Genomic DNA, 17,854 nt, shown 5'->3' on the forward strand with positions numbered 1-17,854 from the left:
CACCCCACCTTTGGCGTTCTCAGCACAAAGCCCGGTTCCCTCCACCCACCTTCGGCGTTCTCAGCACAAAGCCTGGTTACTCAGGCTTTGTGAGAGAGAGGTGAATTGCACCGTAGCAGCACTTTAATTCATCTCTACCTTTTTAATTAAAAGCGGAGTCACTGATTTGTTTTAGTTACAGGTAAGATAAGTCCATCTATCTAAGCCTTTATACCACACTCATCACCTTAATATTTGAGTGCTTGTACCCAATACATCAAATAAGTTTTTGATTTCATTTCTTTCTCCTGTCCCCTTGTTTCTTGGAAATGGAATCTTAGAAATGTAGGGCTGAAAGGGATCTTGAGAGGTCACCAAGTCCAACCCCCTGTGCTGAAGCAGGACCCAGTAAACCTAGCCCATCCCTGACAAGTGTTTGTCTAACCAGTTCTTAAAAACTTCCAATGATGGGGATTCCAGAACCTTCCATGGAAGCGTATTCCAGAGCTTAATTACCCTTATAGTTACAAAGTTTTTAATATCTAACGTAAATCTTCTTTACGGATTAAGCCCGTTACTTCTTATCCTTCTGTCAGTGAACATATAGAACACCCGAACACCCATCCTCTTTATAACAGCCCTTAATATATGTGAAGACTGTTAACAGGTCCTCCCTTTAGTCTTCTTTTCTCAAAACTAAACATGCCCAGATTTTTAACCTTTCCTCATAGGTCAGGTTTTCTAAACCTTTTATCATTTTTGTTCTCCTCTGGACTCTTTCCAATTTGTCCACATCTTTCCTGAAGTGCGGCACCCAAACCATGTGAGGCCGCACCAGTGCCAAGAAGGGAGGGACAATTACATCCCATATCTTGCATATAACACTCCCTGTTAATACAGAGTGATATTAGCCTTTTTCATAACTACAACATATTGTTGACTCATATTCAATTTGTGATCCACTATAACCCTCAGATCCTTTTCAGTGATACTACCGCCTAGCCACGTATTCCCCATTTTGAAATTACGCAGTTGATTTTTTCCTTCTTAAGTGTAGTATTTTGCACTTATCTTTTTTTTTAATTTCATCTTGTTGATTTTAGACCAATTTTCCAATTTGTCATGGTTGTTTTGAATTCTAATCCTGTCCTCTACAGCAGTGGTTCTCAACCAGGGGATACGCATAGGTCTTCCAGGGGGTACATCAACTCATCTAGATAATTGCTAGTTTTACAACAGACTACATAAAAAGCACTAGCGAAGTCAGTACAGACTAAATTTTCATAGACAATGACTTGTTTGTACTGCTCTACATACTATACACTGAAATGTAAGTACAATATTTATATTCCAATTGATTTATTTTATAATTATACGGTAAAAATGAGAAAGGAAGCCATTTTTCAGTAATAATGTGCTGGGATACTTTTGTATTTTTATGTCTGATTTTGTAAGCAAGTAGTTTTTAAGTCAGGTGAAACTTGGGGGTACGCAGACAAATCAGACTCCTGGAAAGGATACAGTAGTTTGGAAAGGTTGAGAGCCACTGCTCTAAAGTGCTTGCAACCCCACCCAGCTTGGTGTCTTCTGAAAATTTTATAAGCATATTGTCCACTCAATTAGCCTAGTCATTAATGAAAATATTGAATGGTATTGGACCCAGGACTGACCCTCCCAGTGTGATAGCAAACCACTGATAACTACTCTTTGAGTACGATCTTTCAACCAGTTGTGGATCCACCTTGCAGTAATTTCATCTAGACCAGTGGTTCTCAAACTTTTTTTTTCCGTGGACCACTTGAAAATTGCTGAGGGTCTCGGCGGACCACTTAATGAGCTTTCCAAATGTTTGTACCGTTTGGATAACAGCGCTATACAAAAAAAACTTTATAATAATTAACTTTTTTTGTTCCAAAAATAAAAGCACACAACTCATTTTAATATCAGTAGTCTTACTTTTCTAATGCAAGGGACGTGCCCTCTCTCCCTGGCCGTGGCAGCTTCCGAGCTGGGGCTGGGAAGGAGAGCTCTCTCTCCCCGGCAGCTGCAGCCCTGGAGCTGGGGAAAGTCGCCTCTTTCTCTGGCCACCACAGCCCTGCATGTCCCAAATTCCCCCACCCCCTCTTCTCACCCCACTTCCCCCTCCCACCTACCCCCTACTCCCCCCAAGGCCACCACCTCACCTTACATGTGCATCTTCTCCAGGGTCCAGGCACCTAATTAGTGAAGCCACGCCTGCGCAGCTCCACTAATTAGATGGGTGGCTCTTCATTCTCTCATGTGCGGCCACCCAGGCGCTCACCTTAGAGGGAACTATCTGTGCACCACCTGAATGGCACTCGCGGACCACAGTTTGAGAACCTCTGATCTAGACCACATTTCCCTAGTTTGCTTATGAGACAGGCTTTTGAACCATGACATTCTAAAATCAAGATGTGTCACATCTTTTGGTTCCCTCCTATCCATTGACAAAGAAGGAAATTTGGTTTGGCATGATTTGTTTTTGATAGATCCATGCTGGCTATTCCTTATAACCCTATTATCCTCTAGGTGCTTACCTAAACTGATAGTTTAATAATTTGTTCCAGTATCTTTTCAGGTATCGAAGTTAGGATGACAAGTCTATAATTCCCTGGGTCTTCTTTGTTCCCCTTTTTAAAGATAGATACTACGTTTGTCCTTTTCCAGTCCTCCTGAGTTAGGTGTTTTTATTTTACCTCTCTCCAAGCTAGCAATCCTTGTAGAAATAACCTCTGGCAAATAAGGTTACTGGAAAATAATTCAGAGATGGGGAATTTCCATTTCAGTAAAAAGATCTTTCCTGCTTTGGCTGCAACCAGTATTCTCATGTTTCACCGTTTCTGGTTTATTCCATTTCTTTTGCTTTGCTCCTGACTCAGTGAAAGCAAGAATTCAGTAACAGTTCAAGAATCCAGAAATAAAAGGTATGTAAAAGCTGATGTAACTAGAATTGGGCTAAAAGACACCTTTAATTCTGACAAGGGATTTAAACCCTTGCAGGCCAAATTCTGTTCTCCTGGCACTGTAAACGTGGAGTGCCTCCACTGAAGTTCATGGAATTATTCCAGATTTACAGCAGTAGAAGTAAAAGAAGAATCATGCCCTATGCATTTAAATAATTTTATCATCAGGATAAAGAGATTCCTAGAATGTCCTTGGCCAAGGCAGTTTGAGGGGGTATTGTAATATGAGCCTTTTTGTACTACTTTAGAATTGTGGTTTTTATTTTCTTTTTTCTGAAATCACCATCTACAGTCCCATCCTTTTCTCATGCTCTAATCTTTTCTTAGGACAACTGGAGCTAAAATCTTGATACTCTTTTGGGCTGGCAAGATTATTAACAAAGTTGTTCTTTTACCATCCTTTCCTAATCAGATCCTTTCTGAAGTATTTAGACAAGTTTTCTCATTCATCATCTTACAATATGACTTTGTTCTCCAATTAAGATTTATTGGGCTGTGGTAGATGGATGCCTGTGTTTATTTGGGGAGAAATAAAGTGATGACTTTACTGGGAAATATTTGTGTAGTTCACGTTTCGTGCTTTATAAAAATGACTACCAATGAAAAAATATTTTGTACTTTTTGTTCTTGAAAAATTACAGTTCTGGGCAAAGCTGAATTGCTTGTTCCCAGCTATGAAGTGATGGGAGTTCCCAGGCCAAAAAGACCCACAACTAGGAGTGCTGAGAGATAGTTTGAAATGCTTTAGGACAAGCTGTATTTTCTATATAATACCTATGTTGTATCATTGGCATTTTGCAGTTGAAAAAAGTGGAGCACAGAACACATCTAGGTAGACTTGTCACATATTGCACTGAAGGACAGTTTTGGTTATTTTAGGGAATGTTGATAATTTTTAGTGAGGTTTTCAGATATACTATTAAAGCAAATTAGACAAAACAATAATAAAAAAAATGGAAATAAAATAAGCATGTAAAATTTCACCCAGGATAGAACAGACAAATACCAACCACATATTCAATAGTAAGGATGAATTCTTGGCCCCACAGAAATCAATGGCAAAACTCCCATTGACTTCAATGGGGTCAGAATTTCTACCTAAAATTATGCATTGTGATTTGTACCATCATGAGGACTGGAGATCTGGAAACACAAGCAGAGAAATAGTGATTATCCTCTCTCTCTCTCTCTCTCTCTCCTTTTATTCAGTGCCTGAACACTGTGCTGACAGACCCACATACCAGCAATCTCAGCTTAAGAGACCCCTTGACTGGGCCACCATCCTCCAGTACACTCCCGCTGCCCCTGTGAAATGCTGCAACAGACCCCACAAAGCAAGCGCATTGCCTAATTTCACAATCCTCACCCAGCAGGGTGCTGTAGCTGTGAGGCCAATATCCTGGTGATGTCATCATCACTGCTTGTGGCTGAGTTGCCCATAGAAAGTGATGAGTGTCCTCCTCCTCGCTTCCAGATCCTTCTTTCACAGGTACATCTAGGTTCTCAGAGGGGAACTTACTACTGAAGAAGCAATCACTTGTGGCTTATCTTCTGCATGTAGAACTCAGGTATCTGGAGAGGAGAATACTATTATGTTGGTTTTGGAGCCATTAGATACAGCAGCTTTCTCCAACAAGTTACCACCCCAAACCACATCCTGGGGCTTGATCCTCCCTCCCTGTATCCCAGGCAGGGCATTCCGTTTTGCCCTCTGGGAATGAGAATGTATTGGAGGCCAGACTTCCTCTTCATACCTACCCAGGACCTAATGCCGCTTCACACTCTCCAGCTTCTGATGGCCCAGGGCACATACACGGTGAAGCACCTCTTGGTGGATTCACTGAGGGAGAGGCTCACTATGGCCTGGTCTACACTAGGCTTTTATGTCGACTTTAGCGCCGTTATATCGAATTAACCCTGCACCCGTCCACACCAGGAAGCCATTTAGTTCGACATAAAGCTCTCTTTAAATCGATTTCTGTAATCCTCCCCAACGAGAGGAGTAGCGCTAAATTCGACATGGCCATATCGAATTAGGCTAGGTGTGGATGGAAATCGACGGTAATAGCTCCGGGAGCTATCCCACAGTGCACCACTCTGTTGACGCTCTGGACAGCAGTCCGAGCTCGGATGCTCTGACCAGCCACACCCCCGGGAAAATTTGAATTCATTTTCATTTTCCTGTCTGGGCAGTTTGAATCTCAGTTCCTCTTTGGACATCGAGGGGAGCTCAGCAGCAGTGGCAACTATGCAGAGCTCTCCAGCAGAGATGGCCGTGCAATCCAATAGAAAGAGGGCCCCAGCATGGACTGATCGGGAAGTCTTGGATCTCATCGCAGTGTGGGGCGATGAGTCCGTGCTTTCAGAGCTGCGCTCCAAAAGAAGGAATGCTAAGATCTACGAGAAGATCTCCAAAGCCATGGCAGAGAGAGGCTACAGCCGGGATGCAACGCAGTGCCGCGTGAAAATCAAGGAGCTGAGACAAGGCTACCAAAAAACCAAAGAGGCTAACGGACGCTCCGGATCCCAGCCCCACACATCCCGTTTCTACGAGGCACTGCATTCCATCCTGGGAGCGGCCGCCACCACTACCCCACCCCTGACCGTGGACTCCGAGGATGGGATATTGTCCGCGGCCGGTTCCTCAGCGGACGGGGAAGAGGAGGAAGGAGATGAGGAGGACGAGGCAGTCGACAGCGCTGGCACCGCTGATTTCCCCGACAGCCAGGAGCTCTTCATCACCCTTACCGAGATCCCCTACCAACCGTCCCCATCCCTTACCCCGGACACAGAATCAGGGGACGGATCAAGCAGTAAGTGCTGTAAACATGTAAACATTTATTTAAAACAGAACGGTAATATTTATACTATTAACAATGTACATTTATAAAAGTTCTGTAAACTAGTAAAAAAATAATCAGGTACAAAACAGGAATATTAACAAAGGTAACAAATGGGTTTTCATGATTTCTCTGTCTTAGGCTCTTCTCAATTTAGTCCCAAGTGTTTTAAAAAATTTTCACAATGTCCATTACTCCATGATTCCCAGGCCCAAGACGCTCCACTCCATAGTCCCAGTGCACCTACGCGAAAATCCGGTCAATGTGGCCGGGGATCGAGGAGAAATCCTCGTAGGAGAACTCCTCGTAGGTCTCGTGGAGGTAGAGCTCAAGCCTGTTGATCAGGTTCCGGGGTAGGGCGATCTTAGTGGGCCCTCCGTGGTAGCAGACATGCCCCCTCCACGCCACAATCAAGTACTCCGGGATCATGGCCCGACATAGCATGGCGGCATACGGCCCCGGTTTCTGCATGCTTTCCCGCAGCATGCGTTCTCTCTGGGTGTCCGGGATCCTCAGAAGGGTGATGTCGCTCATGACGCCCTGCTTTGAATTAGGGAGGGGAATGTTAGTATTGGGACTGCTTTACAGCCACGCGGTGGAGGGAGAGGGGCAGCATACAGGGATCTTTCCCTGGGACAGCCGCGAGGGGGTGGGACAGGGGCAGAGTTGATGCTGTCCTGATTGCTGGCAGCAGAGACTGGCATTGCTTTCAATGTGAAAGGAGGCCAGTGCTACTGCTGGAGTTTTAAGCAGCCACAAGTCTGCGGCTTACCATTATTGCCCGCTCCAGAAGTTCAGGTCTCCAGCCACAGTTCTCTGAACACTCCAAGACCTCCGCAAGTCCACAGGCACTGAAGGCGACGGCCGAAAATTCGACCTTGTCCTGAGTGCGCATGTGAGAGGTTCAGTGCATGGTCTTGTTCACAGAGAAAGACTAGGTTCTTTGTATACAATTTCATTTATCTGTCTCAGGAATTCACTCCCTTTTTAAAATTCACACAGACACATCTGCGACTGTCTCCCAACCCAGCCTGTCAGCACACTCCCAGAGGCTAGCGCAGATTAGGCGGAGGAAGAAGAAGACGCGTGAAGACATGTTCACAGAACTAATGGGCTGCTCCCGAGCCCAGGCAGCCCAGCAGACACAGTGGAGGGAGAACTTGTCACAAATGCACCGAGCAGTCATGGAACGGGAGGAGAGGTGGCGTCAGGAGGACCAACAGGCTACTGAAAAGCTGCTTGGACTAATGAGGGAGCAAACGGACACGCTCCGGCGCCTTGTGGATGTTCTGCAAGACCGGAGGCAGGAGGACAGAGCCCCGCTGCAGTCTATCTGTAACCGCCCTCACCCGCCACCAAGTCCCACACCACCCTCACCCAAAGTCCAAAGAAGGAGGGGCGGCAAGGGCCGTTAAAACTTTCAATCAACCCCTGCAGACTGCTCTAGCAGTAGAAGGCTGACATTCCCCAAAATTTCATAAGTCCTTTCCTACCCACCTCACACAAGCCCCCGTCCAAGTTTCACCCCCCACGTTTCATGTCTGGTTCGCAATAAAATGTTTGTTTCTGTTCATTACTGTTTCAGTCAGGTTCTTTTGAGGGAGAGTCTGTCTGGAGGGGGGGAAGGGGCTTGGTAATTGGACAGGACAGTGACCTTTAGCAGGGTACAGAGGCGGTGTCAGGTCCAGCATCAGGACACATACACAGTGCGGTCACTGGTTACCCTGGTCAGTCTTGGAGGTGGTTTTCATGTTCTGGGGGGGGGGTTGCTCTGTTACTTTGTGGTGGGGGAGGGCGGTTACAGATCTTATGCAGCGGTCCTTATCCTGGCTCACAGATCCACGCAGCAGGGGATCTGTAACCCTACCCCCCCTTCCAGAAAGTCACATAGCCGACACATACACACAGTCCCCCCCAGGAGTGCTGGCAGGCTCCATTGAAATAACCAGTCCACCAGTGCGGAGCCTGTCATTCCGGGAGTTTAGAAGCATCATTTGCATCAGAACACTAAACCCGCCCCCCGCCACAGTCTGCGTCCCCGGTTTAAAATATTCCCGCGAAAACAGCAATACAGACAACGGTGTTCATTAACAAAATCGAAATGATTTTATTTTTTGGGAAGGGGAAGGGGGTGAAGGGGGTATGTAACTGGAGAGGATAGTCAAAATGAACTGGGTAAAGAAACGGGGGCAGGTTCAGCTTTTCTGTCCACAAACTGAAAAGTCACTGGTTGCCCTGCTCACTCAGGAACCTAGCTTTCAAAGCCTCCCGGATGCACAGGGCGTCCCGCTGGGATCTTCTAATGGCCCGGCTGTCTGGCTGGACGTAATCAGCAGCCAGGCTATTTGCCTCTAGCTCCCACCCCGCCATAAAGGTCTCCCCCTTGCTCTCACACAGATTGTGGAGCACACAGCAAGCTGCAATAACGATGGGGATATTGGTTTCACTGAGATCACAGCGAGTGAGTAAGCTTCTCCATCTCCCTTTGAGACGGCCAAAAGCACACTCCACCACCATTCTGCACTTGCTCAGCCGGTAGTTGAAGAGTTCTTTTTCTGTGTCCAGGGCGCCAGTATAGGGCTTCATGAGCCAGGGCATTAGCGGGTAGGCTGGGTCCCCGAGGATGACTGTAGGCATCTCCACATCCCCAAGAGTTATTTTGTGGTCTGGGAAGTAAATACCTTCCTGCAGCCGTCTAAACAGACCAGAGTTCCTGAACACGCGAGCGTCATGAACCTTGCCCGGCCATCCGACGTAGATGTTTGTAAACCGTCCCCGATGGTCCACCAGTGCTTGCAGCACCATTGAAAAGTAGCCCTTTCTATTGATGTACTGGCTGGCCTGGTGGTCCGGTCCCAGGATAGGGATGTGAGTCCCATCGATAGCCCCACCGCAGTTTGGGAATCCCATCGCGGCAAAGCCATCTATGATGACCTGCGCGTTTCCCAGGGTCACTACCTTTGGGAGCAGTACCTTGACGATTGCCTTGGCTACTTGCATGACAACAACCCCCACGGTAGATTTGCCCACACCAAAGTGGTTCGCGACTGACCGGTAGCTGTCCGGCGTTGCAAGCTTCCAGAGGGCTATGGCCACTCGCTTCTGGACAGTGAGGGCTGCTCGCATGCGGGTGTCCTTGCGCTTCAGGGCAGGGGACAGCAACTCACAAAGTTCGAGGAAAGTCCCCTTCCGCATGCGAAAGTTTCGCAGCCACTGGGATTCATCCCAGACCTGAAGCACTATACGGTCCCACCATTCCGTGCTTGTTTCCCGGGCCCAGAATCGCCGTTCAACAAAATCCACATGCCCCATTGCCAACGTCATGTCCTGGGCGCTGGGGCTCGTGGTTTCTGACAGCTCTGTGCCACTCTCCGACTTCAGGCTCTCACGGCGGTGCCGTAGCCTCCTCGCCCGATTTCTCTGCATCTGCCTCAGGGAAAGGTGTATGATAAGCTGCGAGGTGTTGAGAACGGCCACAAGTCCAGCGATGGTCGCAGCGGGATCCATGATCGCAGTGCTGTGGCGTCCGCGCTGTCACTGACCAGAAAAGTGCGCGAACTGATTTCCCGCCGGCGCTTTCATGGAGGGAGGGAGGGCGTTAGTGACGGACGGATGACGACAAATTTTTTTTACCCAGAAGGCATTGGCGGCTCGACCCAGAATTCCGATGGGCAGCGGGGACTGCGGGAACTGTGGGATAGCTGCCCACAGTGCACCGCTTCCAATATCGACGCTCGCCCCGTTAGTGTGGACTCACAAAGTCGAATTACTGTCCTTAGTGTGTCCTTAGTGTGGACACACACGTTCGACTTTGCAATATCGATTCCACATATTCGATTTAAGTAAAATCGAATTACCCTCGTAGTGTAGACATACCCTATGAGGGAAGAGCATGCACACTGGATAAATAAATCGCCAGCTCTCTGAGTCACACATTACATTAATCTGTTCACCGCTGGCTGAAATATATGGGACCAATGTTACTCTGAAAAACGTGCAATGTACAGCCATCAATGACAGAGTTCCTAGGGAGGCTTGCAGAATCCGTAGCATTCTTTATGTACACTGGCAGACAGTTAATAGATCAGACATTGCAGCACACCCAGGTTCCCCATCATTCATCACTCCCATGGCTCAGTAGACACAGGTACTTAGGCTGGTGAAGGTTTGGCCACTCTCCTTTCCAAGCCCTAATTCCCTACCATCATCACTATACTGTGCTGAATCTGAAACCTAATATGAACCCTTAATGTCTGCATACACATACCTCACCCAGAAATAAATATGCTCACCTCTGATCCATTGATACCTGCCTCTACCCCAACCCCACACCTGATTCTCCTACAGCTTCATCACCCAGCACTTACTCGGCTGGAAAGCACAGTGCTCCACATCCACTAGGAGAGGTGGAGAACAGCTCTGAGTGGGGGTATTTGCATAACATCCATCTCTGAATCATGGCAAGTCTTCCTCTCCCTCCATGTGTACTACCTTAACACTGTTGGGTGTCACGCGGCATGCAATGGCTGACGCAATCTCCTTCTCCCACCACCTAAAATGCCAGACTTAAGAAACATCTTCCCCCAGACGTCCTCCTCTGTCTTGTCCCTGGCTAATCTAATATCCTGCCCTTCCTCCCTGGCTTGGCCCTAGCCCACAAGCTTCTGGAAAACTGCTCTCTATTTCTGAACGTTGGACTCTAACTTGCTCTTTGTCTGTCTTTCAATCTCATGCTTGCCTGAGTGTTTGGGGTTTTTTAATGAGTGTGAAAGTGGTTTTCCTGGCTATGTAGTATGCAAAGCAGCATCTGGTGCCTGAGTGATATAATTTGATCCAATCTTGCCCTGGCACAACTAGAACAGCAGCACCAAGCTGAACATGTGGGAGCCTCTGAGTGCATTTTAAAATCTCAGTCAAGTTGCAGCCAGCATCTTCACCATGCCTCTGCCCTACCCTCTGTGAGCGCTCGTCTCCCAGAGAGCTCAAGCACATAGGCACAGCTAACAAATTGTTTTGAAAACCCCTGAATGCCCAAACACAATAAGCACCCAGGCAAGCTTTGAAAATCCTGGCATCAATTTTTCTGTGTGTCAGTTCCTGTAAAAAGGGGATTATAAAACTTTCCTTCCTCACAGAGGGGTTGTGAGGATAAATACATTCATGTTTGTGAGTGTGACGTTATTGGTATAATCTAGGACCATATAGAACATGGTTGCAACCAAAGTCCTGTAGTGGCACCAAATCTTGTATAAAGGGGGTCAAATTAGGTGTCCAAGACGAGGTTATGGTTTACTGGTTATGATTATGCTGTCTATATGTGTGTATCAATTTTGTAGTTGAAGTTATGAATATTGGCTCTATACTGTCTGTATTTCAAACTTATGCTATGCTTCTGGGAAACTTCCCAGACAAGTTGGTGTTAGCTCTGCCTAGCCTGCTTGATGGCCTATTGAGGACCATCAGCTATACAATTGACCCATTGAGAGAAGGCAAATACGCCTTGCAACTCAGAAAAGTATGCAGGGACTGACCCATGTGACTCCAGACTCCATTTTGCTGTAATTTTCCACAGTAAGGACAAAGAGATGTTCTTACACCTGGAAAAGACTATAAAAGGCTGAGGCCTCTCCTCCATCTTGTCTTCAATCCTGCTTCTTACCTCTGGAGGGACTTTGCTACAAACAGAAGCTCTGAACAAAGAACTGATGACCCATCCCAGCTGGGGATGTACTCCAGAGACTTGATTTTGAACCTGCAGTTTCTATCACTGCTACAAGCCTGACCCAAGAACTTTGCCATTACTGTATGTAATTGATTCCATTTAACCAGTTCTAGCTCTCATCTATATCTTTTTCCTTTTATGAATAAACCTTTAGATTTTAGATTCTAAAGGATTGGCAACAGCGTGATTTGTGGGTAAGATCTAATTTGTATATTGACCTGGGTCTGGGGCTTGGTCCTTTGGGATCAGGAGAACCTTTTTTTCTTTTATTGGGGTATTGGTTTTCATAACCATTTGTCCCCATAACGAGTGGCACTGGTGGTGATACTGGAAAACTGGAGTGTCTAAGGGAATTGCTTGTGTGACTTGTGGTTAGCCAGTGGGGTGAGACCAAAGTCCTCTTAGTCTGGCTGGTTGGGTTTGCCTTAGAGGTGGAAAAACCCCAGCCTTGAGCTGTACTGCCCTGTTTAAGCAATTGGTCCTGAATTGGCACTCTCAGTTGGGTCCCGCCAGAACCGCATTGTTACAGTGAGGCACTCAAATGCTGTGTTGATGGGTGTGATGGGTTCTCCCTGGGGTGCCACCTGGAACTGGGGTACCACCAGCCCTCTAACTCACCAGCCTGGGCTCCCTCTCACACTGTGCTTCTGTGACAAGCTATAGATCACTCCCAGTCCTACGCTCACATCAACATTCACACAGGCAGGGACACACCCAGCTGCAGTTACATGCAGGCTCCGACCAGCCACTGCATGAACCAACAACAGAGAGGCTACAGCCAAGATAAGCCCCTGCCTAAGACCCCAGAGCTGTACTGTCCTGCCCTGGTCAAAACCCCAACCAGTATGAGTTTATTACTCAGATCGCCCCACCCTCAGTTTGGGGAGGAATATGCAACAAGTCTATGTTAACCAAACTGAGATTTTTCTCCAGGCACTTCACGAAAAGGCACACTAGTTTAGATAAAGCAAAAAACAAGTTTAACAACTACAGAAAGATAGATTTTAAGTGATTGTAAGTGATAGCAAACAGATCAAAGCAGATTACCTAGCAAATAAACAAAACCGCAAGCAGCCTAAGATACTAGATAGATTGGATATGAATTAACAATTTCTCACCCTGGCTGATGATACAAGCAATCCACCAAGCTTCCATACACAGACTAGAAATCCTTTTAGCCTGGGACCAGTACTTCCCCCAGTTCAGTCTTTGTTCCTCAGGTGTTTCCAGGAGTGTCCCGGTGTGGGGAGTGAGGCCCCCTAGATGATTTCACACCCCACCTTATATAGCTTTAATATATGGCGGGAACCTTTGTTCCAAAAACAGTTCCCAGCCCAGTTTGTGGAAAAATACAAGTACCCAAAATGGAGTTCAGTATCATGCGGTCTGATCTCATGCCCTTGCTGAGTCATAGCAGCCATTACTTACAGGCCTGCTGAAATGTTTACAGGAAGGCTAAGCTTTTCCAAAGCCCATTGTCTTTGCTGATGCGTCATTAGCACTGTCTATCTTCACCACTGTTGTACCTGAAAGGCTGGCTGTGGTTGTTTTCCAAAGTAAACCCATCTGAAATACAGATCCAGAGTCAATATTCATAACTTCAGATCCAAAAATGATACATGCATACAAATAGGATAATCATATTCAGCAAATCATAACTTTTCCAATGACACCTCACATTACTCATCTTGTACAAATTGCATCATAATTATATCATAATCATACAACTATGAAGAATATGGGGTGCAGTGTCACAATGGGGCTGTCTATCTGTCGAATCAGCTAACATATTTATATGTCCCCCATCATCATGGTATCTGAGCACCTCACAATCTTCAGTATATTTTTCCTCACAACACCCCTGAGAGGTAGGGAAGGACACAGAGGGTTAGATCCACAAAGAGACATAATTCCTAGGTGCCCTGCTGCCTACTGGAAGTCACAGCCTGGAGCGAGGTGCCAGGTTCTCCATGTGCTGTACTGGGAGAGTTAGGTGTCTAAGTAAGGGATTCTCCGAAGCCAGCACGCTGAGTGGGGAGCTGCCTAAGCTAATCAGGAGTGAAATGTAGAGAAAAGGGTTTAGGGCCCAGATCCTCAAAGGTACTTAGACACCTAACTCCCATTGAAATAAGTGGAAGTTAGGAGCCAAAATACCTTTGAGTATCTGGGCCTAAATGACATGCCCAAGGTCATTCAGAAAGTATCTCTATGTAAATACCTAGATAGATCTTATTTACTAATAAAACACAAAGCAGGAATAATTCCATTGAAGTCAATGGAGTTACACAGCAATAAAGTAGAAGTGAGAGAAAATTAGTCTCTATTAGTCACTAATTAGAGGGGCATAAAGTATATTCTGTGAATAAAATGGAAGCAATCATCTTGTCACAAGGATATCAAATGAACCTTTCTCCAATGACAGATTTAGCTCACATTTCCTTTCATTACAAAAGGGATAATTACTCAGCCCTTCAGGTTCCTCCTTCAGACCAGTCACATGTTTACAGTATTTTAACAAGCAAGTTACACTGGGAAGGTAAAAGGACACCGATCTCAAATGTATTGCTGAACTTGGCCTGCCACTGTGTCCTATTAGCTCAGTGTATTGTCAGTTTCAACAAAATTTTCTCAGTCATGATATTTTTGATTCATTCATTTGTCATTGAAGACACTGCTCACAGGATTCCCCCTGGCATCAGACAGGTGGGAACTATCCAGGCTCTCTCCGTTTTCAGCTCACAGAGGTACTGGCATTTTGGCCTAGCCCCTTGCATCCTCATCACCCTCAGCATGTCCAACTGCAACTGCCTCAGCTCCCTCCCAGTGCCTAGCATCTTCTCAGTCAGTCCCTTTCGGTCTGTGGTCAGCTCCCCACAGGAGCTAGGCACCAGTGTTATGGTAGGTCTGCGCTGCAATCAGGAGATGTGATCGCAGCAGGTGTAGACATATGTGAGCTAGCTTCGATGCAGCTACCATTAGTCAACTTGGGATGCTCTCTTTACTTCAGACAGATTTGCAGAATCCTTTATTGGTGTCTCCCTCCTCAGTCATTCCAGTGCAATTATTTATCAATTGGTGCTGAGCTTCTGCTCTAATAAGTGACTTCCCTTCAAAGCAGTGGTTGTTTTCCTCTGAGGTGTGATGAGTCTGGGGGTTTGTGGCAGCTATGTGCTAGCCTTGGAGATATTGGAGGAAGCTTGGAGATATTGCTTCTTCTAGGGAGATTTTTCTTGACCGTGATACCTTAAGGGTGGTTGCTTTGTCCTCAGGACTTCTACCTGCCTGGCCAGTCTGTGACGACTATTGCCTGGCGGGGTTTGGAGAGCTTACCTCTAACATTCGTCCTCCTTTCTGACAGGACCCGGCCGATGTGGAGATCTCTTCCATCTGTGCCTCATTGAAGAGCCCTTGGGATGTTCCCAATGGTGTATCTGGTGGTGGTACCCCCGGTGCAGGCTTTTGGAAATTACAGTTCTCAGCCTACCCTGCCCCTGGCATAGGTTGAGCAGTATGGGGGCTGTTCTAACTTGCACCAGCTGGCGGTTTTCCAAGGGACAAAGTGATCACATGTCCCGTTTCTACTGGAACAGTCTGTTTTTTCATATGGTGTCTTGGTGGCCCAGGAACTTTTTTTGGGACACCTGAAATGTCTTTTTTTTTTTTTAATCGTCAATCAAAATATTGGCCGGTTTACAACTATAAATGCTTGTTCAAGTTGTATTGCTGTGCCAAGCAAAAAAATTTCTGTGTTTACCAGGAACAGAGTCTAGCGCCGCTGCAAATGTAGACATATGTTTAGAGTGCAGACACTGTGGGCTCAGCTAGCGTGGGTATAAATAGCAGTGTAGATGGCAAACCGAGTACAGTTCCCTATGCGCCTGAACCCTAGGGCATATCCCCTACCCATCTCTCTATACACCCAAGCAGTGCCTCCCAAGGCTACACTGCTATTTTTAAAAGCACAGGGTCCTGCTGTTGATGGAGTTTCCCGTTGCCTCCCCACTGCATGAGCCTTTCACTGCCGTATATGTGGACACAGCCTGCCTTTCGCCGTGGCATGTAACTACAGATTCCCTATGCACCGCCGCAAGTGTGGACACGCTCTAAGAGGACGAGTGGACAGGGTTTGGGGTAAAGAGAAAAGTTGAGTGTAGACACCATCAAAGCTGTTCTTTTGCTCCAAGTGAATGCTAATGACATTTGTTCAGTGTTTCATGACAAATTACTTCAGAACACTCTGTTACTGGAAGAATCCTCCACTTTGAGAAATATGTTTGAGCGGCTGTTGAGTCTGAAGTTGGCAGTAGTGACACCAGCATGTATTTTTAAAAGTGCACTTATGTTTTTTGTCTGACTGCTAAGAAATGTCAGCACAGACATGGCTGGTTCTTCATTTTAAAAATATTGTCACCTAACCAAGGGGTCATAGGTGAGCTGGGGACAGCTGGAGCAAAACCCATTGCTACCAGGGGCTGCAGGAAGAGAGGCATAGGAGCCAGCCCTGCCAGCTCTATGCCTGCTCCCCCAAATCAAAGGGCTTATGATGGTTTCTGCTCTTTTTCCACAGCTTGAGGGTGCAATGAAGTAAAATAGGGCAAAGAAACTTCCCCAAAATATTGGTTGTGGCTTCATGACCTTTTAGAAATAATAGGTTTGGCCCTCAGGTTGAAAAAAGTTGGACCATCACTGCAGTGGAGGTTAGAGGGCTCATTTATCTGACCTCAGGGCAGGGCGTTAATGTCAAAGTGTGCAAAAGCATGTGACCCAAGGAACATGGAGGGCTGGGGATCTAGCAAGGAGATGACGCTTTGGCCTTAAGAGATGGTTCATCAGTGCCTTAGCCATGGCACACTAGCAGCAGGAGAAGTTTTACACAATGGGATTTCTAATTTGGAGCATCAGCATCTGGGAGGAGAAATGGTTCCTGCCTGCTTCCACCTCTATTTTCCTCTAGTGAAATGGTGCTTGGCGAAGAGATGCAGTCTAGTGGATGGGTACTTCCACCTCCTTACATCACTACCAGGCAAGAGTCCAGTCTGCATTATCTGGTTGGTGAAGCATAAAGCCAGGCAACTCAACGCCCACAGGAGACTATGGGTATGTCTACACTGCAGCTGGGAGTATGCCTCCCATCCCAGGTAAACAGACATGCGCTAACTCTGCTCGAGCTAGTATGCTAAAAATAGCAGTGTGGACAATGTGGCCTGGGAAGTCCACAAGCTAGCCACTCCAGTATGGACCCAAGGGTTCAGTGGCGGATTTAGAGTTAGTGGGGCCCTGTGATCAGCTTCATTTTTGGGGCTCCTCCTTGGGACCCAGCCAAGAAAAAGAACATTCTCTCTTATCTCCCCCCGCCCCCGTTTTTCATTCTTTTTTTCTTCATCCTCCTCCAATAAATAATAGGAAGTAAATGAAAATAAAGTGAGGTACCTTGATTGTTTTTGTAGTCTAACTTATTTTTCCACAGACCACTTGAAAATCACTCAGGGTCTCGGCGGACCACTTAATAGGGTGACCAGATGTCCCGATTTTATAGGGACAGTCCTGATATTTGGGGCTTTGTCTTATATAGGTGCCAATTACCCCCCACCCCTGTCCCGATTTTTCACCCTTGCTATCTGGTCACCCTACCACTTAATGATCTTTCCAAGTATTGTTTGTACTGTTAGCTAACTATTGTAAAGCACTTTGGATAAGAGCACTTTATAAAAAAAATGTTGGGGTGTGGGGTCTGGCTAGGACTTAGGGTGCGGGATGGAGCTCAGGGCTGGGGATGTAGGGTCTGGGAGGAAGTTAGGGTGCAGGAGCAGGCTGGGGGTTGGGGTGTAGGGTCTGGCCAGGAGTTACGAAGCAGGAGGGGGCTCAGGGTTGGGGAAGGAGGTTGGGATGTGGAGTGCTTACCTGGGGCAGCTGCCAGTTGGTGCGAGGGGTGCAGGTGGGTATGTGAGGGGGGTGCAGGAGTCAGGGCAGGTGGCTAAGTGTGTGTGAGAGGGGTGCAGGAGTCAGGGAGGGCAGGGGGCTGGTGGGGTGTGAGGGGGGTGCAGGAGTCAGGACTAGGGGTGCAGGGTCTGGAAGGATGTTAGGGTGCAGGAGCGGGCTGGGGGTTGGGGTGCAGGGTCTGGCCAGGATTTAGGATGCAGGAGGGGGCTCAAGGTTGGGGCAGGAGGTTGGGGTGTGGAGCGCTTACCTGAGGCAGCTCCCATTTGGTGCGAGGGTTGCAGGTGGGCATGTGTGGGGGGTGCAGGACTCAGGGAGGGCAGGGGGCTGGGTGTGTGTGAGGGGGGTGCAGGAGTCAGGGCAGGAGGCTGGGTGTGTGAGGAGGTGCAGGA

The sequence above is a fragment of the Terrapene carolina genome, unplaced genomic scaffold (genome assembly GCF_002925995.2).
Source record: "Terrapene carolina triunguis isolate 2854851 unplaced genomic scaffold, T_m_triunguis-2.0 Scaffold139, whole genome shotgun sequence".
Taxonomy (NCBI): domain Eukaryota; kingdom Metazoa; phylum Chordata; order Testudines; family Emydidae; genus Terrapene; species Terrapene triunguis.